Genomic DNA, 12633 nt, shown 5'->3' on the forward strand with positions numbered 1-12633 from the left:
ATTCTTTTATTTATATGGTTGGAGGTGGCAGAAAGTGGACAGAACATAAGATTTGCGGTCCAAAAGGCTCAGGGAGCACTCTCGCACCTGTATACAAGCTTTGTGACCTTGGTCCAGTTGCTTAGCCCATCTGAGACGAAGTTTGCCTGTCTGTATGATACTGTGGCATTAAAAAAATAAAATAAAATAAATAAATAAAAATAATAAAACTCGGGGCGCCTGGGTGGCTCAGTCGGTTAAGCGGCCGACTTCGGCTCAGGTCATGATCTCTCGGTCCGTGAGTTCGAGCCCCGTGTCGGGCTCTGTGCTGACCGCTCAGAGCCTGGAGCCTGTTTTGGATTCTGTGTGTGTGTCTCTCTCTGACCCTCCCCCGTTCATGCTCTGTCTCTCTCTGTCTCAAAAATAAATAAACGTTAAAAAAAAAAATTAAAAAAAAATAAATAAAACTCCGAGGCACACATACATGTTTTATGCATCCATGTATGAGGTAAGTATGTGGAAAGCTTATCCCAGTACCTGGAATGTAGTTTAAATAGCGTCAACCCACCCAACAACAAGTGCCGTAAATAAAGTGACGGGGAATCCTGTTTTGTCTCTAAGGAATGCTGGAAAGCAGGAGGTAAACTTTAATCGGCTCTGAAAACATGGCTTTTGGAAGGAAAAACAAATAAAATCTTTGCCCCTGGGCCCGTGTTGCCTGCTCCCAGCGGCCGCCCGCTGAATGAACGTGAGTTCACAGTGGCGGCAGAGAGAGCCCCGCTTCCTGACACATGTAGCACCCGGGAGGGTCGGTTAACCCCACACCCTGCACAAGTGACTTTTATGGCCTCCCACCCGCAGGCCGCAGGCCGTTCAACTGGACGGTCAGCCTCCCTGCTGGCCAGCGGGAAATTCTTCCCTGACACATACCTGCGGTGATTTGTTGCCCATATTTTCCATCTAGTGGGCAGCTGTGTGTAATGTTTAACCAGAAAAAGAGGGGCTAAATGATGCAAGACACGTTTACAATGTAAATGGGGTGGGGAGGGAAGGGGAGCTCCCCCACTGGTCACACTGGGGGTGGCAAGCGTATGTACGGGCTTCTTTGAGTTTTACTGGCCAAACAGATGTCAACCACCCCCTGGGCTTCGGAAAGCTGTCAGTTTGCTCGGACTTTTGGGGGGGGCCTGTTTGAAGGCAGCAACACCTGGTGACACACGGTGAGGTTTCTATTTCCTGAGTTCACTGGGATGAGAGGAATGTTCGTCAGCCCTCCCCCCCCCCCCCCCCCCCCCCCCCCGCCCCCATGGCCCCTGTCCCCGGCCACATGAGCCACGCCAGGCCTGGGGTGGCTATGCAAGTTCTGCTATAGAACTTCCCTATTTGTTATGAGAAGACTTTACTCTTTTAAGCCTGCACTGTTTCAAATCTGCTAGTTGATTTTTTTTTTTAATTTTCTAAATTAAAAAAAATTTTTTTTTTTTGCCAGTTGACTTTTTTAAATGTTTATTTATTTATTTTTGAGAGAGAGGGAGAGCACATGTGGGGGACGGGCGGGGGGGGGCACAGAGAGAGGGAGACACAGAATCCGAAGCAGGCTCTAGGCTCTGAGCTGTCAGCACAGAGCCTGATGCAGGGCTCGAACTCACAAGCCCTGAGATCATGACCTGAGCTGACTCAATCCACTGAGCCACCCAGGCGCCCCTCAAATCTGCCAGTTTAAATTAAAAAAAATTCTGTTGCTCTTATTAGTGCGATTTGGGTCGTCTGTGACAGAAACCTGACTCAAACCAGTTGAAAAAGGGGAAAAAAGAAAATTATTGGCACGACTTATAAAAAGTTGGGCTTATGGGGCGCCTGGGTGGCTCAGTCGGTTAAGCGTCCGACTTCAGCTCAGGTCACGATCTCGCGGTCCGTGAGTTTGAGCCCCGCGTCGGGCTCTGGGCTGATGGCTCAGAGCCTGGAGCCTGCTTCCGATTCTGTGTCTCCCTCTCTCTATGCCCCTCCCCCGTTCATGCTCTGTCTCTCTCTGTCTCAAAAATAAATAAACGTTAAAAAAAAAAAATTTAAAAAAAAATAAAAAGTTGGGCTTGGCTGGATCAAGACATTCGAATGAGCTTCCTTTTGGGCTGGCTATATGCTCAGGCTGGAGCTCCCTGTGGTGACAAAGGGGCCACCAGCGGCTCTGGGATGGCATTCCGGGAACTCAGAGCCCCCGTGGAAGAAGCACCTATTCTCAGTCGCTCCACAAGTGTCTTAGGGCGGGCGCTCAAATTCTCCAGCGTGCCTGTTCCTGGGGCCCGGGTCTTGTGGTCCCCTCCAGATCTCAGGATGGAGTCATTCCATTCAAATGACATGGGTTGACACTGGGGAGAGGTGGTTAACTCAAGGAAAATGGGGGATGATGCACAAGGAAAAGATGCTGGGAAAACAACATGCATCGGCCAGTCCTTTTTTCTGTTTCTTAATGACTTCCCACCGTGTTGGCCTTTGGTGTTCTGAATCTTAGGTCTTCCCCAACATCCACGGTGGCATCAGATAATTTCCTCGTTTGTTCTACTCCTGCTCAATGAGCTGACTGGGCATTTTTCCCACTTACCCTGTCGTGAGTCACCCACATGTGGACTCTTCAGTCCCTGGGCATTTCCTGGGTGCCTGTTCTGCGCTGTTGACTGCTGAGTGTGGAGGAGTGAGGGTGGGCACAAGATTGAACATGTCCTAGCACGACAGACAGGTAAACTGTCATTACAGTGAGGTGTGGCCCTCAGCTTCTTGTAGTTCATGCTCCCAGTATATGCACCTCAGAATAGCTCCCTGGATGTTAGACACTGATCTGTGACCGGGGGGGCCCCGGGTGGTAGAAGGTGGGAGGTGAGGTTCTGCTCCACACCACAGAGGAGGCCTGTGTGGTCTCAGTGCCCTCCCTCACCGGGGCAGGTGGGGCTAGGTGAGAACTTCTTTTCCTGTGAGGATTTCTGGCCAACTCAAATGAAGAACTCTAGAAGTTAGGCAAGAAGGACCTCAGAGATTGGCTAACTCGGTGCCTCCTCTCCCTGATCCAAACAGCCAGGCTCAGTGAGGAGGAAAGGGCTGCACCATGGCAACCAGTGAGTTCCTGAACAGCCAGAAGAACACCCAGATCCCTGACTGCCTCCCCAGGTCTCCTGTCCCCACCACCACGGGGGCCCTGGCTTTATGTGGTGCGTGTCAATTGCATTTCCTGGGAAGGAAAAGAATTAATCAAGTGAGGAAAGAAACAAAAGTCAATGCCTTTAGTTTACAGAGTACCATTTCCAAATAGGAAAGATGAGTTCCTACAGAATATTTCCATTGTACAAACAGGAAATGAGAACATAGTAAGTAGCTAATACTGTTGGGAAAAATGGTGTGCTGAGAGCTAAGACAGGAGATAGAGATAAGCAGGGACCAAGGGACACGGAAGGGGCATTTGCAGCAGCCCAGATGCTTAGCATGGATAGTTTGCACCTGGCCAGTATCATGGATCCTTGAACCTGAGACACCTATGTACTATTTTATGTACTATTAAGAAAGAAAACACTCTGGGGGCACCTGGGTGGCTCAGTGGGTTAAGCATCTGACTCTTGATTTGGGCTCAGGTCATAATCCTATGGTTCTGAGACCGAGCCTGCATCAGTCTCAGCGAAGGGTGTGGAGCCTGCTTGGGATTCTCTCTCTCTGCCTCTCTCTCTGCCTCTCATTCATTCTCTCTCTCTCTTTCTCTCAAAATAAATAAATAAACTTAAAAAAAATAAAGTGGGCGCCTGGGTGCCTCAGTCGGCTGAGCATCCAACTTCGGCTCAGGTCATTATCTCTCGGTTCGTGAGTTCGAGCCCCGCGTCGGGCTCTGTGCGGACAGCTCGGAGCCCACAGCCTGCTTCAGATTCTGTGTCTCCCTCTCTCTCTGCTCCTCCCCTGCTCATGCTCTGTCTCTCTGTCTCTCAAAAATAAATAAACACAAAAAATACTTTAAAAAAGGAAAAAAGAAAACACTCAGATTAAACTCTGATACACCATTGATATCTGCGGTCAAATTCATGGCCTGTAGACAGATCTCCCCAAGGAAGAGTAGGAAGAATAGGGCCAAGGATGGATAGAGGGTGCATGGCTAAGGGCAGGCCAAGGACTGAAATAGGAGAAATCGTGTAGGTTACACAAGTTTGAACACTGAGTATCCCAGCAGAAGTTTGAGACAGTCTCTGTAAATATCCACAACAAATTGATGGTGTTCTAGGAGTCTGGGTCCTTGTTGCTTTGTTCTCTCCAAACAGATCCTCTTTCTTGACCTGTCCATGAATGTCTCAAATATAGAATTAGAGGAATGATGCCTTCAGACCAATCTGCAGCACAAAAATACATGGAGAAGAATCAGAAGAACATCCTATAGCACAGGGTCAAATTTTTGTAAAGCAGAGCGAAAGATGAAGAAGGAACTGATTTGTAATTTCCAGAAGTTTTAGTGCCAGAAACATCTTGCTCTAAAAAGAAACAAAAAAGGTAATGAGGAGAAAGACGAAACTCGGCTAAACTGGGTTTGAATCTTGACTACAATCTTAAATTTTTTTTTAACGTTTATTTACTTTTGAAATAGAGAGAGACAGAGGATGAATGGGGGAGGGTCAGAGAGAGAAGGAGACACAGAATCTGAAACAGGGTCCAGGCTCTGAGCTGTCAGCACAGAGCCCGACGTGGGGCTCGAACTCACGAGCCGTGAGATCATGACCTGAGCCGAAGTCGGACGCTTAACCGACTGGGCCACCCAGGCGCCCCTTGACTCCAATCTTAAAGCCAGACTCTAAGCAGAGTTAATGTCCCGAGGGCAAATAAGCACAGAAAACAGGTGGAGGGAGGGCTTCAGGCTTTTCTACACTTGGCTCTACCATATGGGAAGTGTCAAGTTACCGCTGATGAGGGGACCGCTTTAGCCTGATTGGACTCTTCCTTCATTATTTAATTGTTTAATTCTAAATATAATAACTTGCATAAACGAAAAGGATATTTATAGAATCTTGGGACTAGAAATGAGCTTAGAAGTCCTTTTGCAAGGTCACTGCCATGTTGCAAAAGCCAATGGTCCATCCCGGGCTTCATCTTCCGTGACCTGTCCAGCAGTATGGGACCCAGATGATCACCCTCTCTCCTCGATAACACTCTTTTCTCTTGACATCAGGGACCCCTTCGCCCTGGCTTCCTTCCACCTCTCTATTTCTCCTTCTTTTGCTGGTTCCTGCTTGCTGCCCAGAGCACTAAACACTGGAATGTTCCAGGGAACTTGCTCCCGTGCAAGCCCATTTAGTCTCGGGGCTATAGCCTGCATTTCTACCTCCAGCTAGAACTTTCCTCTGAACCTCACACTCGGATCTCCACCTGGATGTCTAATAGGCACCTCCAGCCCATTGAGTCTCAGGGCTATAGCTTGCATTTCTACCTCCAGCTAGAACTTTCCTCTGAACTTCAGACTTGGATGTCCACCTGTCTAATAGGCACCTCCAGCCCATCCTGGCCCAAATGTAACTCCTCAGCACCACCTTTCTTATACACATCGTCGTCATCTCAGTGTATACCTCTCTGTTCTTCCGGGTGCTTCGGCCAAAATCCTTGGTGCCAAACCTGACTCCTTTCCATTTCTCTCACACCCATATCAAAATTATCAGCAGACCCTGTTGGCCGCCTTCAGAACATATCCCTAAGGGGAGCACTTCTCACCTCCTTTGAGTTGCCACCACCCTGGTCCCACCACCGCGGATTATTGCAATAGCATCAACTTCCTCCTGTGTGTCTTCAGTCCAGTCTCAGTACAGCAGCCCAGGTTATCCTTTAAAAAACTTTTTTTTCTTTAACATTTTTTAATTTATTTTTGAGAGACGGAGAGAAACAGAGCGGAGGAGGGACAGAGAGAGAGGGAGACACAGAATCCGAAGCAGGCTCCAGGCTCCGAGCTGTCCGCACAGAGCCCGATTGGGGCTTGAACCCATCAACTGGGAGATCCTGACCTGAGCCGAAGTCGGACGCCCAGCCGACCAGCGGGCTGGAGCCCAGTAAGTAGCTAGCTGTGCGGGCAAGGAAAGAGACTGACTTTTCACCCTATACTTGTTGGGATCTTTTGAGTTTTTGTACCTTTTTATCTGTTACTGCTTCAGGTAATCAATTAAGCTGAAAAACTAAAAGGAAAAAGTCACTAGAAGATCATCCGTAATGAGCCAGCTGAGCAACTGGTGACTTTATATGGCTGCTTCTACGTTAACGTCACATCAGATAACTGGCTAAGCGCAAATTTGCAAGGTCAGAAACAGACACACAATTTGCATTTACTGACCTACTTGTTTGCATTTGTTATTATACCAGGCATGTACTGGCAGTGATATATTTTTTTTAAAAAGCTAATTAGAGGGGCGCCTGGGTGGCTCGGTCGGTTAGGCGTCCGACTTCGGCTCAGGTCATGATCTCGCGGTCCGTGGGTTCGAGCCCCGCGTCGGGCTCTGTGCTGCCAGCTCGGAGCCTGGAGCCTGTTTCGGATTCTGTGTCTCCCTCTCTCTGTGGCCCTCCCCCGTTCATGCTCTGTCTCTCTCTGTCTCAAAGATGAATAAATGTTAAAGAAAAAAATTAAAAAAAAAATAAAAAAATAAAAAGCTAATTAGAAAAAAACACCACAATATTTATCATCTCTCTAACTGCTAAAGCAGAAATAGAAACAACAGACACATTCCTTCAGAGGAAAAAAAATGCCAGTGATTATCCGCCATCACTGCTGAAAAACATCTGAATGGTTTCTCTTTTAGAAGCATAATTAGGATGATTCCTTGGTTCTTCTTGCGAAGGTCCTGCTTCCCCCAAAACTGGCATTACAGACACTTCCCTCTGGAATACTCAAATCACAGCAGGACCCGTGAATGAAGCCGCCGGGAGGACAGCATCATTACTCATGGCACATTTGCTGCGGAAACTATGTTTGGCAAGTATCAAATGTCTGAATTTCTTTTCCTGGGCATCCTAGAGTTGACAGGACTTATTTATAGCAGGGGAGATTCTAAAATTGGCCACTTATCAACACAGAAAAGTAACTTCCATAATACTGCTGCAAATTCATTTCCTTCTGTTAACACAAATAGAAGCAGATCAGGCCACCGAGGTTCTTGGTAAGCAATTTAATTATAAAACAGACTGGCGATTGGAACAGGAAGAGTTGGTAGATAGGTATGTGAAACATTCTCTAATTGGATCAATGGGGTTGAACTCCAGACCCACCTGAGGCCCTGACTGCCTAAACAGTTTTGGGTTTTCGCTTCTGTTTGTTAAACAGAGGGAAAAGGCCAGAAATATATCACTTAGATATAACTTCAAAAATCATCCCAAATGCTGAGATTTACTAACTGAAATAGAAAAACGCTCCACATTCTAAGTCCAGTGTTTACTTCGTGCTTATAATTCAGGCCTCATGAACAAAAAATAAAACCGAAATGAGCACAGAGAGTAGAAAATAGGAAATACTCTGAACACCATGGGCTCAAGGTTGTGTCTAGAGTGATTATGGTAGTGAAGCAAAGTTCTCTTGCATGAAATTTCCTTTTTATTTTTTAAAAATTTTTTTAACGTTTATTTATTTTTGAGACAGAGAGAGACAAAGCATGAACGGGGGAGGGTCAGAGAGAGGGAGACACAGAATCTGAAACAGGCTCCAGGCTCTGAGCTGTCAGCACAGAGCCCGACGCTGGGCTCGAACTCACAGACCGCGAGACCACCACCTGAGCTGAAGTCGGCCGCCCAACGACTGAGCCACCCAGGCGCCCCGAAATTTCCTTTTTAAATAGAGCCATCAATTTCTCATATACCTTGTGGAACACCAACTTATAATACTATTTGCAGGGCGCTTGGGTGGCTCAGTGGGTTGAGCATCCGACTTTTTTTTTTTTTTTTCAACGTTTATTTATTTTTGGGACAGAGAGAGACAGAGCATGAACGCGGGAGGGGCAGAGAGAGAGGGAGACACAGAATCAGAAACAGGCTCCAGGCTCTGAGCCATCAGCCCAGAGCCTGACGCGGGGCTCGAACCCACGGACCGTGAGATCGTGACCTGGCTGAAGTCGGACGCTCAACCGAACGCTCAACCGACTGCGCCACCCAGGCGCCCCGAGCATCCGACTTTTAATTTTGGCTCAAGTCATGGTCCTAGGGTCACGGCCCTGCATCGGGCTCCGTGCTGAGTGTGGAGTCTGCTTGAAATTCTCTCCCTTTCCCTCGGCCCCTCTCCCTTCCTTGTGCTCTCTCTCTCCAAAACAAAAAGTATGAGGGGTGCCTTGTAGGCTCAGTCAGTTAAGCCTCTGACTCTTGATTTAGGCTCAGGTCATGATCTCACAGTTTGTGAGTTCAAGCCCTGCCTCGGGCTCTGTGCTGACAGCGTGGAGCCTGCTTGGGATCCTGCCTCCCTCTCTCTCTGCTCCTGCTCTGCTCTCTCTCTCTCTCAAAAATGAATAGGGGTGCCTGGGTGGCTCAGTCGGTTAAGCGGCCGACTTCAGCTCAGGTCGTGATCTCGCGGTCCGTGAGTTTGAGCCCCGCATCGGGCTCTGTGCTGACAGCTCAGAGCCTGGAGCCTGTTTCAGATTCTGTGTCTCCCTCTCTCTGACCCTCCCCCGTTCATGCTCTGTCTCTCTCTGTCTCAAAAATAAACATTTTAAAAAAATTAAAAATAGGGGCGCCTGGGTGGCGCAGTCGGTTAAGCGTCCGACTTCAGCCAGGTCACGATCTCGTGGTCCGTGAGTTCGAGCCCCGCGTTGGGCTCTGGGCTGATGGCTCAGAGCCTGGAGCCTGTTTCCGATTCTGTGTCTCCCTCTCTCTCTGCCCCTCCCCTGTTCATGCTCTGTCTCGCTCTGTCCCAAAAATAAATAAAAAACGTTGAAAAAAAAATTAAAAAAATAAATAAATAAAATTAAAAATAAATAAATAAATAAACATTAAAAAATATATAAATGAAAAAATTATATATAAAAAAAATTTGCCCACAAATTACCCTAAGCTATACTTATTCATAACTGCATGCACTTTCATGTAATAACCAATTATCCGAAGGACATTATTGACACCCAGTTGCTGAAGAGTCCTTTCATAGTGGCAGTTTGTATCCTCCAGCTTTCTGGAAATTGATGGTGGTGGTGGTGGATGCGTGTGTGTGAAAGGGTGCCTCTCAGGGACGTCTTTAAAAAAAATGCCAACATCAGTGTATAAATGCTTTCAACAAACCTTGCATTTTGTCCGTCGCTTTCCGTGAAAGCAGTGGATTGTAGATTTTAAGTGCCTGGGATCTACTGCCACCTAGTGTCAGTTGTTTTCAGTGTAAAGCTGGGGACACAAGAATGGAGCGCTGATTTGCCTCCTCTCGTGCCTGCCCCAGTGCCCCATTTCTGCCTCCATTTCAAAAAGTCAGCAGTCCTTGTCGGTGCAAGGTTTTTGCACATTTCCCTTTTTCCACCGCCACCAGCAATCTCGCATTCGCATTCATCCTGTGGGAGAGGAACCGTCAGGGCCTGAGTCCGCATTATTCATTCGCTCACCATATGCAATCTTTGGGCAAGTTAGGTAACCTCTCTGGGCTTCCGTTTCCTCATCTTTAGATGGAAAAGAAATATCCCGGAGTGCCTGGGTGGTGCAATCGTTAAGCATCCGACTCTTGATCTCGACTCAGGTCACCAGCTCGCAGCTTGTGAGTTCGAGCCCCACATCGGATTGAGACCCACATTGATGGTGTGGAGCCTGCTTGAGATGTGTCTCTCCTTCTCTCTGCCCCTCTCCTGCTTGTGCTCCCTCTCTCTGTGTGTCTCTGTCTCTCTCTGTCTGTCTCAAAATAAATAAATGAACTTAAAAAAATAAAGAAATAATTACGGGTGCCTAGATGGTTTGTGAGTTTGAGCCCTGCATGGAGCTCTCTCTGTCAGCACAGAGATCACACCCTCTCCCCCTTCCTCTCTGCCCCTTCCTTGCTCTCTCTTTCTCAAAAATAAACATTAAAAAGAAGAGATTCACTCTCTATCTCTTCATCTGCCCCTCTTCCCAGCTTACTCTCTCTCTAAAAAAAAAAAAAGAAATATGTACTTCATAGGGTTTTTCTGATTCAATAAGTTAATATATTTAAATTGCTTACAATGATATCTGACACATGGAAATATTGAGTAAAAGTTAGGTATTATCACATACCTCACATCGTGTTGAAAATAGCCTAAATTACTTTCCATTTGGCAGAAGCTGGGTTTGCCTAGGACAGTTTGGGCTGATTGTTTCGACAGGTCTATTCTGGATTAGAAGTTCTTTAAAAACATTTTCAGCCAGACTGTACCTCTGTACCTGTCTTTTCATTCTCTCAACAGTGTCTTAACTAAATTCCAAATTTTGATCAAGTCCAATTTATCAATTCTTTTATGGATCATGGTTCTGATGTCATGCCTAAGAACTCTGCTTAAACCAGATCATAAAGATTTTGTCCTGTTTTCTTCTTCTTTTTTTTAAGTCTATTTATTTATTTAGAGAGAGAGAGAGGGAACAGTAGGGGAGAGTCAGAGAGGGAAGAGAGAGAGAGAATCCCAAGCAGGCTCCATGTTCAAACTCACCAAACCATGAGATCGTGAACTGAGCCGAAACCGAGTTGGACGCTTAACTGACTGAGACCCCAGGCGCCCTGTCCTATGTCTTCTTCTAAAAATGGTTTAGTTTTATGTTTTACATTTAGGTCTGTCATCCATTCTGAATGAATTTTTTGTAGAAAGTGTGAAATTAGTGTTTCCTACCATCAAAGTCATGTGTGAATATTCATTTGTTAATGTTGATATGGGATGAGATTTTGTCTATTTCATTTTTTTAAACCGTATTAATACTCTCTATACCCAACATGGGCTCGACCTCATGACCCTGAGATCAAGAGTCACGTGCTCCACCGACTGAGCCGGCCAGGCGCCCCTGTATTTCATTTTTTGAAATGTCTTTGCACACAGGTACTGTCAACTGCTGATGTCAATCCTCAAACATGATTCTGAGTATATCCCTCACTTAGAAAGCATTTGTTTTTGTTTTTTTTTTTAATTTTTTTAATGCTTATTTATTTTTGAGACAGAGAGAGACAGAGCACGAACAGGGGAGGGGCAGAGAGAGAGGGAGACACAGAATCTGAAACGGGCTCCAGGCTCTGAGCGGTCAGCACAGAGCCCGACGCGGGGCTCGAACTCTCAGACCGTGAGATCATGACCTGAGCCAACGTCGGCCGCTTAACCGACTGAGCCACCCAGGCGCCCCAGAAGGCATTTGTAGAAAGAACTTTGTTAGCTTCTCGTTTTGATATTTGCCTTTTCGAATGTCATTCATCACATTTCAGTTAACCACCTGTGGTTGACGGGTGGAAGCTTTGCGATCCCACAAGGAAATGAATTTTGAAATACGGACATCTCCGTTGCACTTGTATCAAGGTCTGAAAGACACTGCTGGCACTGTAGTTTGAGGTTTGAAAATATATCTGCTGCAAATTTGTGTGGGAATGGAGATAGCATTTCTCATTTGAACTTTTGGCAACACAGCAAGCACATAAAGATAGCAGTGTGCCATTTCTTGCATTCATGTGAATCATCAAAATGACATAAGTACCATGTAGGTTTCAAGTACAGGTGGTGCTTTGACTTGTAACTATAAGTTTAATTCATTTAGTCTGGGGGTGCCTGGGTGGCTCAGTCGGTTCAGTGTCTGACTTCTGCTCAGGTCATGATCTCACGGTTTTGGGGCTTGAGCCCTGCGTCGGGCTCTGTGCTGATAGCTCGGAGCCTGGGGCCTGCTTACGATTCTGTGTCTCCCTCTCTCTCTCTGTGCCCTTCTCCCCAACTTATGCTCTCCCTCTCTCTCAAAAGTAAATAAACATTAAAAAATTAAAAATAAAATTCATCAAGTCTGCAGCAAAAGCTAATTTCCAAAGGTATTCAGTGTTTAGTCATGGCTGAGGGAGGTTCTTTTCATTCAGAAATTTGCAACCTTGGCCCTGGACTCAGAAAGTCTCAAGAAAACTTTATCACCGCTGATCCGTCCAGCTTCTGTGTGGCAGGGCAAGTCAGGATGTTTAGCTTCTGTCAAAAATTCACAGACCCAACGATGGCTGCCGAGTCCACAAGAATTAATGAAATACATCAGGGATGCTGTTGGTTCAATAACACATGATGGGTTTGTGTATTTCCTGATAAGTACGTGCTGATGAATAATACAGTGAATAGGCTTTAAATATCTTACAGTTTCACAAACTGTAAGTTTGTCAACAAAACCTTTTTCTGTTCCACACATATTTTTACCGCCGTTGGTTGTGCACATCTTGGAAGATTCCACTTCGGGTTGTACTGATTTGATTTTTTTCTCAACTTTGAAAATATTTTTGCATATACTTGCTCCACACAAACTACTCACAAGAGGCTAATTTTTCAGTCATTTCTAGGGTGAGAAATCATCCCAATTCACCCGGAACTAGGGAGGATTCTGCAACATGGGACCTCCAGTGTTAAACCTAGAAATGTTCTGGGCAAACTGGGATGAATTGGTCACTCTAGCACTTCAAACTTGGCATTGACTTTTTGAATCATCAACTGAGCAATATTGGCAACATCGATTAAGTCATCAAGAGCC

The sequence above is a fragment of the Prionailurus viverrinus genome, chromosome C1 (genome assembly GCF_022837055.1).
Source record: "Prionailurus viverrinus isolate Anna chromosome C1, UM_Priviv_1.0, whole genome shotgun sequence".
Lineage (NCBI taxonomy): Eukaryota > Metazoa > Chordata > Mammalia > Carnivora > Felidae > Prionailurus > Prionailurus viverrinus.